The sequence below is a fragment of the Rhea americana genome, unplaced genomic scaffold, assembly GCF_003343005.1.
Source record: "Rhea americana isolate MKP2758 unplaced genomic scaffold, rheAme1 scaffold_165, whole genome shotgun sequence".
NCBI lineage: Eukaryota > Metazoa > Chordata > Aves > Rheiformes > Rheidae > Rhea > Rhea americana.
The window spans coordinates 697623-718400 of NW_028185761.1; the positions used below are offsets into that span (position 1 = coordinate 697623).

The window sequence follows — 20778 nt, forward strand, 5'->3', positions numbered from 1 at the left end:
GAAGCGTCGATTTGAAAACAACTTCAAATTTTACAGGTTCCCTTTTTCTACATAGGATGGTAGGTTGCATGGTACACTGTGCATCTGGGGTACAGGTGAGATGGAGGGCCACAGAATTAGGCTGTAGGTGGAGGGAAGGCCATCCAGGGCCTTTGGACTTTTCTCACAGACTTATCTGGTATCTGACACTGAAGGTAGCAGGTCAAAGATAAGGGAGAGGCACCAGGGCAGCTCAGCAAGTGTGCAAGGTTTGGTGTGGATTTTGAGGGACTGTGAGCCAACCTTCTGTTTTCCTGGGTCTTTTCACTGGGAATTCGAACTGATTTAACTCACCAGGAGTCATATCATCCCTGCTTATTTAAACAGTTTAAGCAGGAACAACATCATTGATTTCAATAGAAGCAAACAAGTGGAAAGCCTGCACAGACAAACTGAATGAGTCCAACCCCTGAAACAGCTGGGACTAATGGATSCAAGAGGGAAACATCTGTTTTACAGGAAGAGGGTCTAAAGTGGGCTGTTAGCCAGGAAAGAAATTTGGAATCATGATAAAAATATCTCTGAAATGTCTGAACAGACCATAGTTAGGATCAAAAGAAACAGGAGGTACAGGCTTGGATTGCCTTTCTAGGGCAATACGGTGTAAATAAATGCTTGGTGCAAGCTTCTCTAGATGACCTAGTTCCTGCTTGGAGGAGCCATGTGAAACCATAGGAGTGGTAGTGTGGTTGCACTGTATAAATGATGATAGCATTCCTCTGGCTTTTTCCAAGTTTGGAGATGGAAGATAAATGGGTGTCAGGATTGTGGGAGGGAGCGACTTCCCCTGAGTCAGAGGTGAACCACAGCCAATTGCTGTTTTAATCAGCATTGCCAGGAACGGAAGATTGATCTTCGGAACAGTAGAAAGCTAACTTGAGGGTTGCCCACATGCAACTCTAGTCCACRGGCTTGATTTTACTCACATGCAGATCTGAGGATGAGGCTGCACAAAGGACATGGCTGTGTAGAGACTGATTGATTTTCCTTCAGATAAATTAATGCAAAAATCTGCCAGACTGTGACAGTGGAGCAACTCCGTCGAACTGAACAGGGATCTCCGTGGTTTGCACTAAGGCAGRATGAGGGGAGTTTTGTCTCTATCCTTCTGGTAGAGCTGGAAGTCAAGGAAGATCCTGGAGGTGGAGAGGACACCTCTGTGTTCTGGGGGTAAGATCTTGTGGAAGACGGAGCTGGCCATTAGGGCACAGCGCAGGTGGGTACRACAGCCATGCTGCAGTTATCATCCCAGTCACATCTTCTGGGCTTCAGCTCCACGCTCCCTCCACTTCCCATGTCAACACCTGGGGAAAACAGGAAGACTGTGTGAGGCACGCTGCCTCCTGGACCACTCTGGACCCTTCACCACRTTCACTCAGCTGTGACCTTTTCCAATTTGAATATCCTCCCAAACAGAAGCGACTTCCTTTCTGTCCCCTCCCTGAAAGGGACTGCATCTATTTAAAAATGCAGGTTCCTCTGCCTAGAAGGTGGGCAAACACACTGCCATGAAAGGCTTTGGACAAGACAGCAGTTTGATTAAGTGGCTTAATTTCCAGGCCACTATGGCACCTGACAACTTACTGCACTAACGAGCAGTTGCAGAGTAGCTGGCAGATAAAACCCAGTACTGAGACTGAGCATTGCTCTGCTCCCATCCATGCTCCGCAGCCATCAGCTGGCCTTCTGCTCCTGCACACTCACCTTTGCTTTTYGTATCCTCTTAGACTGCCAGTCGGACAATCTTACTTCTTCCTCCAGGGTGCCAATTTCCTCTGGTCTTCAGCCAAGGGGCAGGGCGGTGTTTGCAGGCTCACTCTGTAGTCCATCCATGTGGACCACGGCAAATGAAGGGACAGGGTCCTTCTCCCATCCCCTCATCCTACTGGACTGCTTAAAGGAGAARGAGTCACAGTGAGCAGGAAAATGAAGAAGAAAGGCAGGGAGGGAGGAGAAAATGTCTACTGGGTTTATATTGAAAAAAAMCTTTTTTTTCTTGCAAAACTGCAATATGGAATAAAAAGTCAGAGAACTGACAGAATCAGATACTAATGATGAAGAACATGCAGCATTTTTGTGGCTGAGAGGAATATGTTTTGGAAAGACTGTAAACCTAATATATCAGGATGAAAACYAGTGTCAGTGATACTTCTCCAGCAGGCAGATTTCCTTACTGTGCCTCACATAGCAGGGTTGTCCCCCATCTCATAAATTACTGGAAAAGATAGACGTGGAGATATAAAAGATGGCCTGGCCTTGTCAGGAAATCCTTCTATTAGCATTTTTCTATGGATATTTTCATTCTGAAATAAAGAACCCACCCATGAGATGGGTGAAGCAGAAAGAGTGCATCTGTCACACAGACAACTGGGGAGAGCTGTTTGTTAATGTCTCTGTCCCTTACACGTCCCTGCACTGGAAAACACTCAAATAACCTTAATGTRAAGTAGCCACTTTTAATCTTCTGGGAGTTATCACAGCAGGCTGGGTTTTCAAGTGCTCAGCTCGCAGTGCTCTGACCTCTTCCAAAAATCTGTCCCCTTGCTCTGGGAGCTCCTTCCGGCTCCAGACTCTGAAAACATTTCACATATATCAGTGAACAAATAAAAAGCAAGAAGCAACAGCTGCAGAATCACCCAAGGCGCACATGAGACAAAACGGGCTGTAAGAATTCTAAATAACGGTCACAACCGATTGAGTATTTAGACTTTTTTTTTGCTTCTACTTTCATTTCCTAACTGCGTGAGGATTACTTGGCCAGACGCGGGGCTGGGCGGCAGGGGGTCTGACGCGTTGCTCTCTGCTCTAGCGAGACCGCCGGCTCCGGTTGCACAGTCCCTGCCCAAGCAAAGCGCTCATTGTCTCCGGAGCTTTTCAGGGAAAGTTTCATCCAACTGCATGGTCAGGCACGCTGCCAGCAACTGCAGCCCCTGTGGGCTCATCAGGAAAGACCTTGTACTACATTTTCCACTATACTTATCTCATCTTGGCCTGAGTCCATTGAATGTTTGTGCAATAATTACCTCACTAGGCAAAACAGTTCCACTGCCTAATTGTCTTCACTCTCAGGAAATTGTCCCTAATAGCCAGCTAAATTTAATCTCCCTTCCTTGCTCTATCTGCGGCAGCAAAACTGYGCAGCTCTCCTGCCTTTGCTTGCAGTTCTATACGTGAGAGGTGATTATAGGGCACGATCTGCTGTTACTTCTCTAGGCCAAGCAAGCAAAATGACTTTCTAGGACTCATGTGGTTCACAGCCATCATCCTTGACTCATTTGGTTTGGGCTTGTTAAAATATCAATCTTATCTGCAATCTTTCAGGCCAAGTCCAGGACTGAAGTGTAACCCAACATTGAAATCATGAATCACGCTACAACAAAGCAGCCTTTTCCTTAAAAMCCAGGAATGTAGAAAGAAGAAAAGGATATTTTAAAGCTTCTTTGCTTTCTAGATTTTCAGCCTTGAGAGTTTTCTTGAAACTTTTTTTTCAGTGGCTTTGAGACTGAAATATCCTTTATTTTCTGAATGGAAGGTAAATATTCACAGGTGATCACATGACTGAAGAAGCTGCAGGTTTAAATAAAGTGCTATCTATTAAGAAATCTAAAATTATGCTRTATGAGTTGGCACTGCTGGAACACAGCAAGCTTAAGGGTTTAATAGGAGTGAGGAGTCATAATACAAATTCTCTTGTGAAATGAAACTGCAAGAGTAGCCCATTTTTACTTGTCTCCCACAAGCTTAAATTTACAAATATTTCTGGCTGGGTATCTTGCCTGAAATGGTCCACAGATGACAGGGAAATTCCTTGGTAGCTCCTCGTCTTGGAGGCCTTCCCAAAAGCCTTGAAACTGCAGCAGAGAAAAGCCAAACCCACTAAATTCCTATTCTGGACAAGGGGGTCTGTAGAAGATCCTGACTATTAGGTTCATCTCCTGGAGCTTAGTGCTGTATGAGAGCAAAGCTGAGAGGAGGAGAAGCAAGGATCAGCTGAGCGTTCTCCTATGATATGTCCTATATAGGAATTTAATAAGTTGCTGTGTGCTAAGGGAAGTGATGTGAGACATCAGGATAAATTCATATTCAACAGCCATCAAATGAGGAGTGAAAGTTGCACTGGGCCCACCGGAAAGCTGCTACACGAGAAACAGCAGGAGCTCTGCTTCCAGCTCYCTTCCTCTGAGAGAGCAGATGTCATCTCCCTGCACCCCTCTGCATCTGAGGAGGGCTGAAAAAATTGCATTTAGTTTTCACGTCTAACAGAACCTTCCCCCCTGTGAAGTCCCAATCTCCAGCATGGGCACCACAATCCTTTTATCAGGGCGGCTGCTTCCCTCCAGACAATGACCAGGTCCTGGGTACAGTGTATTCGTACAGAGACCGTGTGTTCAGGCTGCTCCCCACGTCTGCCCTTGGGCTTCACTTTTCAGCCCACTGTGTCCTTGCAACATCAGGAAACCTTTAGGAAAGCCATCCTGAGTTGTGCCTCCATCTTCTACTCAACAGAGCAGCAACAGGGTCAGGATTTTCATAGAATCATAGAATTGGTAAGGTTRGAAGGGACCGCTAGAGATCATCTAGTCCAACCCTCAAACGAGTGGCCCGTACAGGGATCGAACCCGCGATCTTGGCATTTTTAGCACCATGCTCTAACCAACTGAGCTAAACCTAACCCCCATAATGACAGTATCTGGATATACAGAATCACAGAATGATTGAGGTTGGAAGGGACSTCTGGAKATCATCTAGTCCAACCTCTCTGCTCAAGTAGGGTCACCTAKAGCATGTTAGACAGGGTTGCGTACCTCCAGGTTTTGAATATCTCCAGAGAAGGAGACTCCATAACCTCTCTGGGCAACCTGKTCCAGTGCTAAAACCAGGGCTCGTCCGGGATTTGAACCCGGGACCTCTCGCACCCTAAGCGAGAATCATACCCCTAGACCAACGAGCCGACATGAATTTGGGCCAGCCGAGCATCCAGATGGGCTCGAGCCGACATGATTTTGGGTCAGCCGAGCATCCAGGTGGGCTCTGGGCTGGCTGAGAGGCCAGTTTCTGCTGTCTATCCATCTTGTCTGCTTCAGCGAGCCCTCCAAAATCTGTCCTTTGCCACTGCTCTGTGATGCAGAGTTCACGCGCGCGCGCGCGCACACACACACACACGCACACACACGCACACACGGCACTTGTGTGCAGCTAGCTTACCTTCTGAGAGCACAGCTGTCTTACCTTCAGTATTTTGGTTTCTCCACAAACTCATTTCCAACAGGTTTTTAATTATTATTTTCCAGCTCACAGACACGTGTGACTGGCCCAGCAGAACCTCACAGCGGGAACTGGTGTAAAGAAAAAGGGTTATATTTGAGCTCMGACTGAGCTCACCATCCTGGTAGAACCAGTTTCCTCAGTGATTTGCATGTTGATGGTGTATAACCTTACAAACTTTGTTGGCACATGCCAGTGTCTCACTTCTGTGCTATCCCCAAACCCATCTGGGAAGAGGGTTCATTTTCTCCTCAAGCAAATTGCTAGATGACTGGAGAACTGGGATCTCACCATTAGCCTCCTCCTGCTTGAGCCATCACAAGAAATGTATCTGCTTCAGCATTGCAAGGGCTTCCTCGAGGACTTAGCCCTAACCTTTATAAGAAAAGCCACCTTCCAGACACACCTGGTGTATGCTGACAGCAAGGACAGGAGCTAAGGAGACATTGCTCCCACCTACCTCACAAATTACTTTAAGGCTTCTAAGCATCTGGGCTCAGGAATTCTCTTTTCACTCATATTTGTGCAGGACCTAGCACATCAGTTTGGATTTGTGCCAACAACCCMCACCTTCCTGCAATAAAGACATTCCATATTGATACAGAAGAGAGTCAAGGCCTCAAAGAGATGTGATGGCCAACCTGCCCACTGAAACACTGGAAGAAATGGTTATAAACCAAAGGGGAAGTTCCCATGTTAACTCCTCCAACCCACAATGAATTTGCAGTCTCAGCTGCTAGTGGAAAGACCATTTGCCCTTGTGAGACCAAACAATATGCATGTAATATTGAAACCAGGGGAGACAGGAAACATGGAGCCCCATGGGGCCATTCTTGAATAAAGTCATTTATCAAAGGCTTTAAAACAGAGCTGTGTTTTGTGAAAAGACTGACTTAGTGTGTGTTGGGATCTGCAGGGTCTGGTGGAAGAAGACAATTCTGATAGGCTTTTTTTTTCCCCCCCCCCCCGTAAGGCAGAGACCTCTGGCTACTTTTCTCTATCAAAACTATTCCCAACAACAGACCATAAAAAAAAAAATTCCTGTGACTTTTCCATAATGAGAAGAAATATAGTGATCAAAATTTTAGTCCTTTTAAAACCTCTTTGAAGTCAGAGGCCGAGGTTTTGTAGTTGTTTTTTCTAACGCTCTCTGTAACTGCTGACATATGCTGCACATATGGTTTCAATATGATTAGATTTCCAATCTGTTTCTTTCTTTAACCTGACAAAGTATCTACCCACAAGCCACATTTCAGTGAGGAAGGGACTTTTAATAAGATTCCCAGAAAGAAATGGACTTCTGCAGAATCATTAAATAAATAATGTCTCMTTTTCTTACTTCTTTTCCTTTGAAATATGTGAAAATTTGCCCAAGGGAGATGAAGATTTAGGTGAGACCATGCTGTACTTTCCCAAATACCCTTGGGAAAAGTCACTCAAGAGTAATCACACAAGTCTCTCCGGGATACACTGGGAATAGACAGATCTCCAGGAAATCACTTGGTATAGGTTAGGAGGAGGCTGTGTCATTATTTATAGCATGGAAAATGTCTGGAGGACCCAGTGATTAATGAGAAGTCCCTGGGCTAGGTGCTGTTCATGGTGGAGCAGGGAATTTAGCCCCTCATCTCTGTGTCCTCTGCTGCAATTGCAAAGATTGCAATTGTAAAGATCACAGCAGACAGCACAGATCCTCTTTGGGATTTCTCCCTAAATTCCACTTTTGGAGTTAAGGGTGCTTCTTGAACATCTTCAGGGTGACAGAAGCTGGTTGGGATCTTCAGATCTTGAAGACCACCTGAGATCTCTGTGGGTCAATAGGCATCAACTAGAGACAAAGGTCTTCCTCTGTGAAGGAGGATAGGATCTGTGAAAGCGTAAAACTTGGCCCTGGTCATGTTAACAGAGGAGTTGCTATATGAGAGCAGATTAATGCTCAGCCTTGTCCTGTGTCCTGGATGGTGCATAAGCCCTGATGCCTTCAGGTAAACCAGGAGAGAGGCAGGGGTTTGCTCCAAGGGCAATTTCACAACAGCTTGCTGACAGATCCTGCAGCAYGGAGGCAGCTACTGGTAAATAGAGTATCTTGAGACCTACAGTGATTAGGAAAGTTTGTCTTGTTTAATCTCATTTTGCTTCAGCACACCACCAATATCTCTCCTTGTCCTATTAAGTTCTTGTGTTGTTGTTGACTTTCACTCCCCCTAAAGATATCTAATTCTTCTCTGAGCTCTTCTAGTCTTTCCAGCATAGAAGCTATTCCTGAGTTATTCCTGTGGTATTGATTTCCCCAGGCTGATCAAACATGAGGTAAATGGAGAAGAGCTGGTGTGAAAATATTGCTTACCCTTTTCAATGCATGCCCCCTGTACAGCTTAACACTCCCAAAGGAGCCTTTTTTCAGGARTCTTCTTTTATTGTAAATGCTCTCTTCTAAACTCTGCCTCTTACAGTCTTTCTTTTGTTCAGTTTAGTGAACTTTGCATTTGCACATGGTGTAAACAGTCATGAACTTTTCTGACCCACTGCCAGGAGTTCATGTAGTTCACCAGATGCAAGATTAACCTTAGGCCAGGAGGCTTTTAGACTGAAGTCAGAATGCAACATCTTTGGTGTGTTCACATTACCAAGGGAAAAGGTTATTATTGGTGAGTTTGTAAATGCKTGTAAAATACTTACATAATAGAAGAATAAAGGTCACGTAATTACCTAGATAGTCATGAGTGAGGAATAAGTAGGAGTAAGATCTACAGAACATTTTGATTAGTCTATAAAGGTATACGATAAGAAAGCATTGGTGTCACACCCTCAGCTCTTGGATGAACAAGATCAGATGAAGGAAAGAAGGTAGTGAATGAGTTTTATTTAGCCAGAGATTTCCAGTGAGAAATATGTCTTGCTTGATTGTGCTACTTTGTGTAACACCAGCTACTCGAGCAGTCCAAAGGGCATTTTTAAAATGGAACAAATGAATGATCTCTGTCTTCCTCTGCACATGTTATAAATTACTTTTCTCTCCCTATCCCTTGGAAATAATATCCTCTCCCCCTTCATCAGCATTTCCTCTACTTTACAGATACTCACTACCTTTTATTCTATTTGGTTTAAGTGCAATTTAACTCAAAGTATTTGTTCTCAAAGTTTGCTGCTCTCACTTTAGCCCTATARAAGGGCCCAAAGTCTTGCTTACTTTCTCCAACTATATCAAGTGTGTAGTGAAAGACACTCCTTCTGCTGACTAACCTGTCTTGCCTCAGTTAATCTGTCRTTTCATGCCCTTTATTTACCTTGAATGGTGTTCATATAACCTAGATTAGCTTCTGTAAATCTTCAGGCCCTGCTCTCATGATACTTTGAATTCAAAGACGTCCACTAGGATTCAGAGGAAAATTCCTGAAGGTCTCCTACTCTGGGTGAAAGGAGCAAGGCAGGGACTTAGAGTCATGATAACCTGGGGTTACTGGGAGAAGRAGCATATGCCGGAGCGTCCCACTGCCGGCGCCTGAGTCAGGTGGCTCGGCTCGGGTCGTGTGCCCTCACCCAGGATGCTCACTCGCTTGTTCCTTAAACTAAYGAAATAAATGTTTCACTTGGAAAGCCTTGTCCTGTTCAAGATTTTGCCTGACCCTGGCCTTGGTGGCCATCTGAGCATATTGAAGGTTAATTCCTGTTACTTTGCCTTGCACTGAGCAACATCTCCCTCTTTGCCTGAGAAGARGTGAGGAAACAAGGCTTGTTTGAAACAGAAGGCGCTTTCTCCCAATTTACAGCACAATTCAGTTGCATCAAGTGTTTGTCAGGGATGACAGATACTTACTTTCTCTGAAGACTTCCACTGACTACGAGCTAGTAAGTTCCAGGGCTGCTGACACATATCTGAGTATCAAACTAGCATATTACAAAGGTTAAAGTGAAAAAAATAACAGCTGTAAAAACAGTGCTTTGCTCAAGGCTGCAAAGCTGCAAGAAGTCTGAGTGTGCTGGGCTGGGTATTTTCTGCTAGGCAGCTCTGTTGATTTAGTGCTATGGCAGTGATTTTTTCCTTGCAAAGTCATGCTGGCATATCCTGTTTGTTTAACAGCCAGCCACTAGTTCAGGAGATTTGACCAGAGGCATATCACTTGAGTTCACGAAACATTCCTGTTCTTTGGAAGTCAAAGGGAAAATTCAAAACAAGTATTAATTTGAAGTGAAGTAGCATGCTGGTCATTAGTGATGCCAATACACTAAGAACTTTTTAGCCACCAACGAAGTTGTGAACTTATCTTTTAGTGTAAAAGCTTCCATTTCATACAGGAAAATAAAGCAGATTAGATGGAACATTTTGTAAGTACTTGTGTCCTGTTTTGAAGAGCTTTRTGCCAAAATGCACCTAAAACAGGACCTAAATTAAATGTCAGAGAATGTCCATAGAAGTATTTATCCTGCAGGTGGCTAAGTATAGAGACTCAGTAGCCTGCAGATCTATGCAGTACAGATGAATCTWTATCTGAATTAGTCTCTCTGGGCTCTCCTTGCAGCCATGTGAGAGAGGGCTTTTAGATGGCTGTTCATCTACTAGACATCTCAGTCAGGTGAGATCACAGAATAACAGAGCAGTTGGAGTTGGAAGGCATCTCTAGAGATCGTCTGATTCAAATCCCCTGCTYAAGCAGGGTCACCTAGAGCAGGTTGCCCAAGACTGTGTCCAGTTGGKTAGTGAATATCTCCAAGGATGGAGACTCTACAGCCCTTCTGGGCAATCTGGTCTAGTGTTCAACCACCTTCACAGTGAAGAAGGGTTTTCTTAAGAGATTACCTGGGCCCTGACGTGTGTATTTGTCTCCTCACTGCCTACAAAGGGAGACAAGCATGACTAATGTCAATGGGATGAGGTGATGTGAATTGCCCCAGGGGCAAGGCCTGAACTTCCACCAAGGCTGTGAAGGACTATAWTCTCATGTCCTCTCTGTAATCAGCAGGGATGATCCATGCCTGCATAGACGTGTTGCCTCATTTCAGAGAGCTGACATGGGGCAACAGGTCTCCTCTCTTCTTGGTGTCTTTGGGACATGCCTGACTCCCACCAGCTGTCTGTATGAAGGACACTGGGAGAGATGCTTCTCACRAGGGGCCTGTCTTTCATAGGCTTATAGGATGATTCTGGCTGTAAGGGACTCCAGGATGTCCCAGTCCAACTTCGTGCTCCAAGCAGGGTCAGTGATGGGCTCAGACCACGTTGCTCAGGGTTTATCTCCTTCAAGGGAATGAGGGCAATAAGATGTGGCATGGTGCATAGGGCACTCATCTGGGGATGGGCAGGCCTGTGTGTGGCTATAAGGGTTTTATCTGTGGAATTTGGGTTGGGGAGGAGAGGCCTATTCCCTTTTTTCCCTATTGACTATTTCATTTGAAGGACAGGGACCAGCTCCGGTCCTCAGAGAGCATGTGTCTCCATCAGGGTCTTTACACATGGGAGGCCTGGCAAAACTGGAGAAAGTGGCAGCATTGCACACGTAAGGGGGGACCTAAACCAAGAAACAGGTCACACTCAGCTCCACTTAGGGAGCGAGAGGGGCCCATCGAGTGTGAACTCACTCTGAAGCTTCTCCCTCCTCTGCAGAGAGGAGCATAGGTCACAGCTCTCCTAATGGAGACCCTGCAGGGAAACATCCTCATTTGAGTGGGGTGGGTATGAGCACAGCTGTGGCTACACCGTGAAAATGCCCTCTGAAGTGCTCATTTCCAGCACTCACTTGCCCCCATGGGCTGGTGGATCAGGATTGTCTGATCTGAATTGTCACCGGCTCTCACGAACATAAACTGCCAAAAGGTGCGCCCTGAGTGCAGCACATCGGCATTCATACCCTCAGGTCYTAAATCATTTCAGCTTCCCATTAGGGATCCTGCCCTTCCCTTGGGGTCAGTGGGAATTTCCCTATCGGCAGCCCGTTGTTTTCGCTTTGCCGAGGAATCGGTCATACGGCAGGCAGGCTGCCCACGGTGCAGCAAAACAGGGAGATCCCAATCTGATTTATTACTGGGAATTTGCTCATTAAAGACCCATAATTTCCAGAAGTCCTCGTGCAGGCAAGAACAGCTTCTGCAGTCTCTCAGGGGAAAAATCATTATTACAGCCACCCGTGTGTCATCTCCCTTAAATTCACTAACAGTTCCTTGCAGCCTGGCAGCCAGCATTACAGCTGATACTTTATCTCAGCCTTGCCAGCCAATTATATGGTGCAAATGCAGCGAACGCCCGTGGTCTAAGGTTAGTTTAATGAAATCTCCCCAGTGGGGACTCTGTGGGGRAAAAAAAAAAGGAAATAAAAGGGACAGATATACAATAACTGCCCGTATGAAGTTGTTAATTTTACACTAACAACAGCAAAGYGCTGTGGTATCAGAGTGCTCTTTGCCGACTACCGACAGAGACATTATTCACGGTAYGAAATCGTAATGTTCATGTCGTATTCAAGGTACGCTGGGCTTCCTACATAGAAATGCCCTTGAGGGAAGTGTTTGCTTTCCCGTGCTTTTGGCAGGTCGGGGGCTGAGGCCTAGAAAATTGCTGAGACTCACGTCATCAGGCCCAATGAGGTAAAAGGAGTCATTGTGTGGGAAAGCTCTGGTTATAGAAGGTTTTGCAAAATCAGACCCTAATGGACTGCAAATTATGCTGGTCCAGGATTCCAGGACGTGAGTGTGTCAATTGTTACCAGTACAGCGGGGAGAACTTGCTGTTGCATTAGTTTTTATCCCTGATTACTACTGGGCATGGTCAGATGAAATCCTTGTGCAAGGGTCCACAACGTACCTCAAACTGCCCTTTTCACTCTAAAAAAAGCAAACCTACCTGTTATGCTACTTGAGAGGGAGCACTGAGAGTGGTTACACTTTTCTTTTGGTGACCATTCACATTCATGACCATCTAGATTCATCTCTWTGAAGGTTCCCGTCCTTCAGGAGAAACCAGCACCTGGCCGTATGGTCCAACAGTTAGTCACCTCTCTGCTATTTCTGGGCCTACTTTCACTTCAGTGTACGCTTTCCTCCTGGATTAGCAGGCCCTTCTAATGCAATCAAATGTCAATCTTCAAGGCCTTGGCCTTATGGCAAAACAGCAGCCAAGGTTGTATGGAGGCACCAGACATGCAACACAACACCCTTGGCTCCTTCACTTCATATCCGTGTAGCTACTCATTGAGGTCGATYGGGAGAGGTTTTCAACTTCAGTCTCACACCTTTAGTTTCCCAGCAAAACACCTTTCCTGCTCTAGCGCCAGTCGCCAAGGGACCTTTTCTAACTGCAATACCTCTGTTCAAGTCATTAGCTGGAAACTTGGACTCAAGCCTGCAATCTTGTAACTCCCCCTTGTCATTCTTTGCTAGCCTCTGAATGAGTGATTTAATAATCCTGTGCTAAAAACACGGAAAGAAGAACGTGACTGTGAGAACATTGTGGGAAAGGCGGGAGCTCAGGAAGGACCGTACTGCTGCACAGAGGAACCGGCACTCACAGGGAAAAGTAAGCACAACAAAGCAYGGCCCAGCTCCAGAGACGCATTCAAAAAGCGAGAGAAAATTTTCTTCYGCCTGCTTAAAATGCTCCCCATTTTATCAGGTTCAGTTAGAGCAAACTCTCTCCAGCCCATTTAGAAATGAGGTCTTTTCTCTAATTGCTGCGCTGCTTCGTGCCTTTAACCAGAGAGCTCCTTTGACACATGCCTGCTGACAGCGAGCGCTTTCCTTTCATGCGAATGGCTCTTATTTCCCTTCCCTTTCCTCAGCCTTACTTGTACCATCACATCATGCATGGTATTTAACCCAGGCGACCTCGTTCTGAGACTTCTATTTCACGTATTTAGAAAACATTTCCCGTTTATTCCAAGGGGTCGGAGCTCCTCAGCTTGGATTGTTTTTATATCCAGCCCACGGCCCCATGGGGAAAGGGAAAGGGGAAATACGGGGAAGAATTCCTCCAGGGCCAGATCAGCAAAGTTGGCACAACTGTCCCTGCATAGCATGTKGCAAAACATGAAGGTCAGGAAAATGTTGGGCTGATTCCGCATGAAYGGCTGCAGGATGGGAAAAGTCCTAATTTGTTTGGCTCAGCATAATCTTTTGGGCTGGTGCCCTGRAGAATTATTATTGCAATATCCTTCTAGATCAAGTACAGATATCAGCTGGAGCCCMTCTTCCTGTTTACCATGCAATTAAACAAGGCCAAGGAACAAAACGCAAGTATCTAAGGCATGGCATGAATGCCAGTTGTTTTGGGGAAAAGACTTCCTCACCTATAATATGGTGCAGCTGTGTGGATACTGTTATAGGGACACATATCTTCTGATAGCAGTCAGGTGTCTAGGACCTCCAGGCTCCATTGCTGGAGCTCCTTGTATCATCCTGAGCAAACTACTTCCTGGCTACTTCTTCCTTTATTTTCCCCAGCTGCAAAGCAGGCTTCATATTTGGTTTATAAAAAGATGAGAGACTCCRTCTGCAGTTATAATTCACCAATAATCTGACTATGAGATTTTGATTCGTAGCACCACAGAATTGAAGGACTGCTTTATCTGACAGTCTAGGTTCATTTGGAAGAAGGGTTTTGTCTTGTTTTATTTTGTTTGCAGATCTTTGCACTGGATTSAGATTCAAGTACCTGAAGGGAGGGTGCCAGGGGAACGGGGACAAACTCTTCTCAGTTGTCCCGTGTGACAGGACAAGAGGCAATGGGCAGAAACTGAAGCACAGGAAGTTCTGCCTGACCATGAGGGGGAATTTCTTCCCTGTGAGAGTGACGGAGCCCTGGACCAGGTTGCCCAGAGAGGTTGTGGAGTCTCCTTCTCTGGAGATCTTCAAGGCCCACCTGGATTCAACCCTGTCTACCACGCTGTAGGTGACCCTGCTGAGCAGGGAGGTTGGCCTAGATGATCTCCAGAGGTCCCTTCCAACCTTACTGATTTTATGATTCTATGATTCAGATCTGTGATTTTAAAAGCATTTGAAAGTGCCTTGTTTAGGGAGTTAGTTTATGAACATCTCTGATACGGAGGTTGTGGGAAGAAATGCAGATTTCAGAGAAAACAGTTCTTTATTTAGTGGATCGCATTTAAAATTACCTGCTTGTAAGAGTAGCTTTTCCTAACTGGAAGTGATTTTGATCTTCCTCCTGCTCTGAGCCTAAAATCATGTTCTTTGGAGAACTGCAATTTGTTAACAAAGGGGAGCAGATCAGTCAAGTTCAACAATAGCTCCTTGTAAGATGGAAAATAATCTGATTTACAGAAAGCAAATGTTTGTGAATATGTTCTGCATATATTTCATTAGGTTCATTTGGAAATGCTTTTAAGGGGTGAGGGCCAGGTTCTGCCTTGCTGACTTTGGTGCAGATCTGGATTAGCTAAATGGAAGTAGTGGAATTATTCTTGATGAAGGCTGCTGTAAGAGAGCTGTGTTTGCCTCTTAATCTATTAATTTGTTTTCTTTCCACAGTAACTACTCGAGAGGCTCATTTCTCTGTATTGCACCAGGAGCTGTGGAATTGCTCGCAGGGGGGCTGCTTTACAAACCACCTCCTCAGGCTGCTAGTTAATAGCTGTACTAATTTTTTCCATGCCATGCTTTTACCATTTGGAAATCTGGCCTTCAGGCATCTCATTCTAGCAGTGAATTCTCAGAGCTTTACTTACAAAAAAGAAAGGAATACCTTTTTTTTGGGGGGGGGGGGAGAGTCCCTGCATTTTTTTCTTGGCAATTCCTGAGGGGTTTTCATAAATCAGACCTCTCCTATTTCCTCCTCTTTTCTTTTCCTCTCTTGCCTCCGTCCTCTCTAAGTACCTCTCACTCCCCTTGGTCTGTAATGTGGTGCTGCCACAAGCATCTTTCCAAGTCTGCAGTTGTCCCTGCTCCTACCTAAAGGCAACCTCAAGTYGGTGGGGATTTTCCTAACCTACTGCCTGAGAGAAAGGCTTTTTTTCCACACTCCTGCTTGCTTGCCATGAAGCAGAAAGCCCTGCCCAGATGAAAGCCAAGCAGTTTGAAGCAGTGCTAGCAGGCTGTGCTGCTGTCTTTCTGAGGCAGYGTTGGCTGAACTTGGCGCTACCTGAGCTGAAGCAAACATGACTTGAGGAGTGATCTAACAGCACATCCTGAGGGGTGAACGTGAAAAATGGGAGCTGGYTGGTCCATAAAGAAGGGGGGCTGGAGGGTAGGCGTGAAAAAGAGTATATTCAAAGCTGCTGCAGAGAGTAAGGAAATAAACTTCTCTTCTTGTCTGTACTGTCAAGAAGCTCAGGTTAGATGCTATTTTGGACTAACTTGCATCTGGATTTAGTTGCAAAGGGAAATCACTGTGTGGCATCATGCACAAGATGGCTTTTGGATTTGTTAAGTGCTTCTTAGCTTAAAAAACCCTGCCGTGATATGTCAGTCAAGACTATCTTGAGGTTCCCAGCAATCTTTTTCAGCGTGATTTTTGTGATCACATGAAATGCATCAGCTAGCATCATACCAGTGCGCCCCTTTCTCACTTTAACATTCAGAATGTGAGAATGATATTGGATCTATTCTGAGAAAGGATACACACTGTATTTAGTGTGCTTTCTGCCTGGAGGTCATCATTTTTGTCCCCACTGCAACTTATATAACACCACTGGGTCTTCAGCCTCTCAGYCTATCCCTGTCTGACCTGCCTCTGTCATCTGGTGATCCCCAATCATTCATCTGCATCAACTCTTCCTAATTCTCCCAGCATTCTCCCTCAGTAAACCCACAGCTTTTCTCCTCTGGTCACTCCTCAAAGTCCCAGATGTCTCCCTTTTTCCCACACCAATCTTTCTCCTTCCAGCTTTTGTCCCTGCTTCCTTCGACTTTCAGAGTTCAGAGGAGGAAGGGGAGATAGGGTTAACTTCCTCTCTCATGTGAACCTCTGCTTTCCTACAATCTTTTTATTTAATCAATGAGACCTGAGAGGCTCTGTTGTTATTCTAGGTTGGCTCTATCCCTCAGACTATTCCATTGAGGCRGTTTTGGGGCTGTAATTTACCCATAAGGTTTTTCTTCTGGGAAAACACTYAAAAGATCTGTGGTTCACAGATACTGGCTGTTAGAAAGTTGGCCAGCTAACGTGAGTGATTCCTGGGTTGGAAATGGCTTTTCCATCAKTTAGTATTTATTTGGGGCTTTGCAAAAGTGGCTCTGACTGAACAATAGGTGCTGAAGGGCCGTTATGTTCAGGACATCTCTGGTTGAACGTGGAGCAGGAAACAATTGACCCATATTTTGCACAGACAGGCAATTTCTCCATTTCCTCTTTTTATCGCACAAGGAAATCTTTGCCTTGTATATAGAAGGGTGGGGGAGAAAGAGTTGCGAAGTTACCCTTGCTGAGAAAAGATGACTATATCCCAGTGGGAGCACTTTTCATTTAGTCTTTCTTCTTCTTCTTCTTCTTGTTTGGCTAGTATTAAATCTCTTCACCTAAAACTATCCATGGATATTGACATCAAGTGAAAAGGGTGCCATTCAGCAACTGGTAAGATCTTGGGATAGCCTGGAACATCCCCTAGAAGGTCCTTATTTGTTCTGAATTTCACAGAGCTTCAGACACTTGTGAAAGGCTTTCTTGTGAAAAGGACAWAATGTTTCTGACTCCAGACTTTCTGGCAGACATGAATGTCACTGCTGCAAGAGCTGGACTGCTCCTGCCATTGCAGAGACACAGGGAAAGGCAAAGAGCTGAGGTGGACATCTGGGCTTGCTGGTTAGAAGACTGGCAGTTAAAGAGATGCTGTTGGCTCCTTATCTTCTACAGGTGCACAGAGGAGCTGTGGCCTCTTGGTCCCCTCTCAGCAGCAGTGGCTGTTCAGAAAGTTGTTGGTGCTGATGGAAATGGTGGTGTTGGCTTGCCTGGCTTTCCAGGATCCTAGTAGCAGTGCAAGCACCAGGCACTGTCCAAGGGACTCTACTACAACTCTACCTCAAACTCACTGAGACCTTGACTCTTCTACAGCACGCTGTACTGTATCCAGCACAGCTACCTTCAGGTAGCTTGAGAGACATCACACTTAGCTGGAGAGGAACCAGCCAGGTGGCAGTAGATTTAACTATGTCCTCACTGTCTTGGGATTAAACACCAAAAGGACTGTGAACCCACTTGGGCACCTAGAATATGGGATATGAGTATGTCCCTTTCTCCCTTAGCATCAAGGGTTGACCCTGTCAACAGTGTAATCCTTCCTACTGACCTTCTTTTCTATGTAAACACATCCAAATCAATCAAAGGAAAGGTAATTTACAGCTTGCCTTAAGTCCCACACATAACATTTAACAGACATAGGTATTTTTTGCAGATACTGATTACTCCAGCTCTTTCAACTCACTGAAGTTTTAACCTGATAGCCATACTGTACTGGAATCTGGACCGGCTCTTGAGAATTTAACTCAGAATTTACAAGAACATACAAATATGGGAGCAGACACAAATCACTCCAATGGCCTTTATGTGGAGCAGTATATGCATGGGGGTACTTTGCTACTTAGGCCTGCTGGTGCCAACCAGAAGGAAGGAGATTGTGCTACAGAAAGGCAACCAGCATTGCAACAGGGTGATTTGCTCCACTGAACTGTGTCCTGTGTCCTGTGTCCTGGTCGGACCGGGACAGGACTGTAACCTTACTGGGGTGCTTTGTTRGACTTGTGCCTCTCAAAGGGGAGGAGAATAGAGCTATTGTGATTTTCTTCCAAACTGGATACCCTACATTTTCAGCATGCTCCAACATGCTGTGTCCTTGCTGCAGTTAAATCACTCTGATAGTTCTTTTGCTGCTGCTGTGTCCATTTCTGTGGCTTYTAGGCTCCACAGTAGGGATGAACTGGATTCCAAACGAAAAATCCTGCATCTTGCATAAACTTGCAGTAAACAACTCTCTTTGCTAGAAAACTCATTAGATTGTATTGACAATGGAAATATTCTGTTGCAAATAGGCTCTCAGGGAAAGTGGAACATTAGAGAAGATCTTTCTCACTTTCCCTCTCTCTTTTTAAATTAGCTGGCACTCAACTCCTGCTGTGAAAAAAATAACACAAAAGAGAAGTATGAGAACTCAGTTGCTGAGAGCTACTGCCACTGCTTGTGACCACAGGCTGGAATAAGTAAGTAGGTCCCCTGAATAAACATCAGGGAAGAAACATATGCACATGGTAATGTTCTTGGAAGACACTGTGTTTGCAGGCCCAGTATCTGTCTCAAGTAAAGTGGTGGGCAGTAATAAGAGTTAATATGGATCAAAGGTTGTGCACTGGGTGCAGAGCAAGGTATCCAAAGTCTCTGGCTAAGGAGKAGGCAGCAGTCCCTGTCAAGCATCCAATCTGTTGGTCTGCTTTTTCTCACCAAGAAGGGTTTCCTGGTGGGTAGCTTCTCGGGAAGGCTTTCTCCTCACACCAGAGAGAGATTTTGGCTTCCCTCTTGGTTTCAAGCAAAATCCCCACAGATTATTCAGAGGTGGGCCTGCAGASTGGCTGATGAGCTTGTAGTCAAAATGCAAACCCCCTGCCACCCCTCATCCCTTTAGCTGGAGACATCCTGGTCAATTCTGATCTCACTTGATCACGAGGCCATTCGGGACTCTTTACTGATGTACATGTGGGCACTTGGGACCTTCATGAYGAAGCATTGACTAAATGAAGATTGAAACCACACTCTTCAATATCTACAAGGCAGTTTAGAGCTTTATGTGGCTCTGACTTTTATTTTCTGTCAATGCCTCAGAGTTTTGTAGTAGTGCTGTACCTCCTAAAGATCTAATGAGGAGGAATACATTTAAGACTGTGAGGAGATCAGATAGAGCCTCAGATAGGCACACAGGGAGGCAAGGTCCCAATCACCTTGCAGGATCRGGACAGGCCAGGCAGGTCTTGATCCCAACAGATACTGAACCGTGGGTCCAAAGATGTTTTTCCTGSAGGCAAACCTGACTTCAGCAGTTCTCACTCTTGCCTCTGGTTGATGATTCCCTTCCTGAGGCTGCCTGTCCTCCTCCCACAGTTTACAACCCCCYYCYTTTTTTKKGGGGGGGGGCAAGGTTATTTTTACCTCRGATCAGTTAATAGTTCAATTCACTTCATGGATCTCCCCAATACCCACTGGCAGCTGCRTGGGAACAGCTGGAAGGGGTTAAACGTGCAGCCAGGAGGGGGAAGGTATTTTGGGGTGGAGAAGAGGTGGGGAGGGAATAATTGCATTTGCTCTGCCAACAAAAATATGGCTGATGTTCCCCCCAGCAGCTGAGGAGACACAGCTATTGCCAAGAGAAGTCCTTCTCCCCTCCTAGGAGACAGTGTGAGGAGCAAGGCAGAATGGAAATATGGGAGAAGCAAGGGAAGCAGCCCCTTTTCAGCAGTAATTCAGATAATCACTTTCACTTGTTGCACTGGTGCAAAACARCTTCACAGCCTGTCCTGAAACATCCCAAAGATGGCTTTACTGACTTTATATTTACCCCACACAGCTGGCCTGCAGACCAAAGGGAGCTGTAAGAGCCCATGCTAGAAGATTCCTTTGCTTTCGTTAGGGATGTGTCATTTATCTTTCAGCTTTTTATTTTTTCACCTCTCTTGCTGATATTGGGAAGGATCTAGAATGGAGGTGTCTTTGACATTTTGCATACATTTACTTAAATTTGGTTTTCTCATTTCACTTGATTAATTCTATTTGTGTTTATTTTATTCAGTTGGTGATGGAGTATAGGATCACGTGTGTCTGAAAGATTCTGTAATTGCATAGCCTGTCTTCTGATTGTGCAATTAATCAGGCATATTAATCATCACTACTTTCCAATTATTGCTTTCCATATTGATATATAGCCCTAAAAATTCAAGCACAGACCTAAATCTTTACAGATTCACTCCTATTAACAACAGTTATGGACGGGGTGACTTCCTTCATAACCTCCAGACAAGGAGTGGCCTTTTGTGATGAGTTATTTATGCTGACTTGATTTGATTTGAAGACCCTGGTTAWTTACATGGTTTAATCGATGGAAGTTATTTCACTAAAGCTTTGAGCCTTATATTTGATTTATTTCCTGAGAATAGCAATCCCTTTGTAGATGGGCAATGTGGAGCGATATTTCTGTTATTGCTTGACTTCCTAACAGTTTACAAAAGGCTGTTAAAGGTCTTTAAAGTYGCTTATTAAGAGGAGTCTTGAGTAATATATGGCTTAACTAATATATGACCTACATATATGGCAATGCATGGGTGGATTATAAACCTGTCAAAGGGCACTTTGGTTTTTAGTTACATTCCTTGGCAGGAAATAAATGCCTTTCCTCTATGAGCTCTATTATCTTAAGCATATCCGTGCCTCATCTGAAAGGAATTATTAAGATTTATTGCTCAGCATTTGGCCATTGTGATACTTCAAGGAGTCTCCTGTTACTGCTGTTGAAATAGATGAGAGGAGGTTCCTGAGACTAGTAGTATCTACATAAC

At 45.0% G+C, this 20778-nt stretch overlaps 1 non-coding gene across 1 annotated transcript; it reads right to left on the reverse strand.

The window, feature by feature from the left end:
- Positions 1-4918: 4918 nt before the first annotated feature.
- On the reverse strand, positions 4919-4990 carry TRNAP-AGG (transfer RNA proline (anticodon AGG)). The gene has a single exon. It is a non-coding gene; the product is annotated as a tRNA-Pro (tRNA).
- Positions 4991-20778: the final 15788 nt, after the last annotated feature.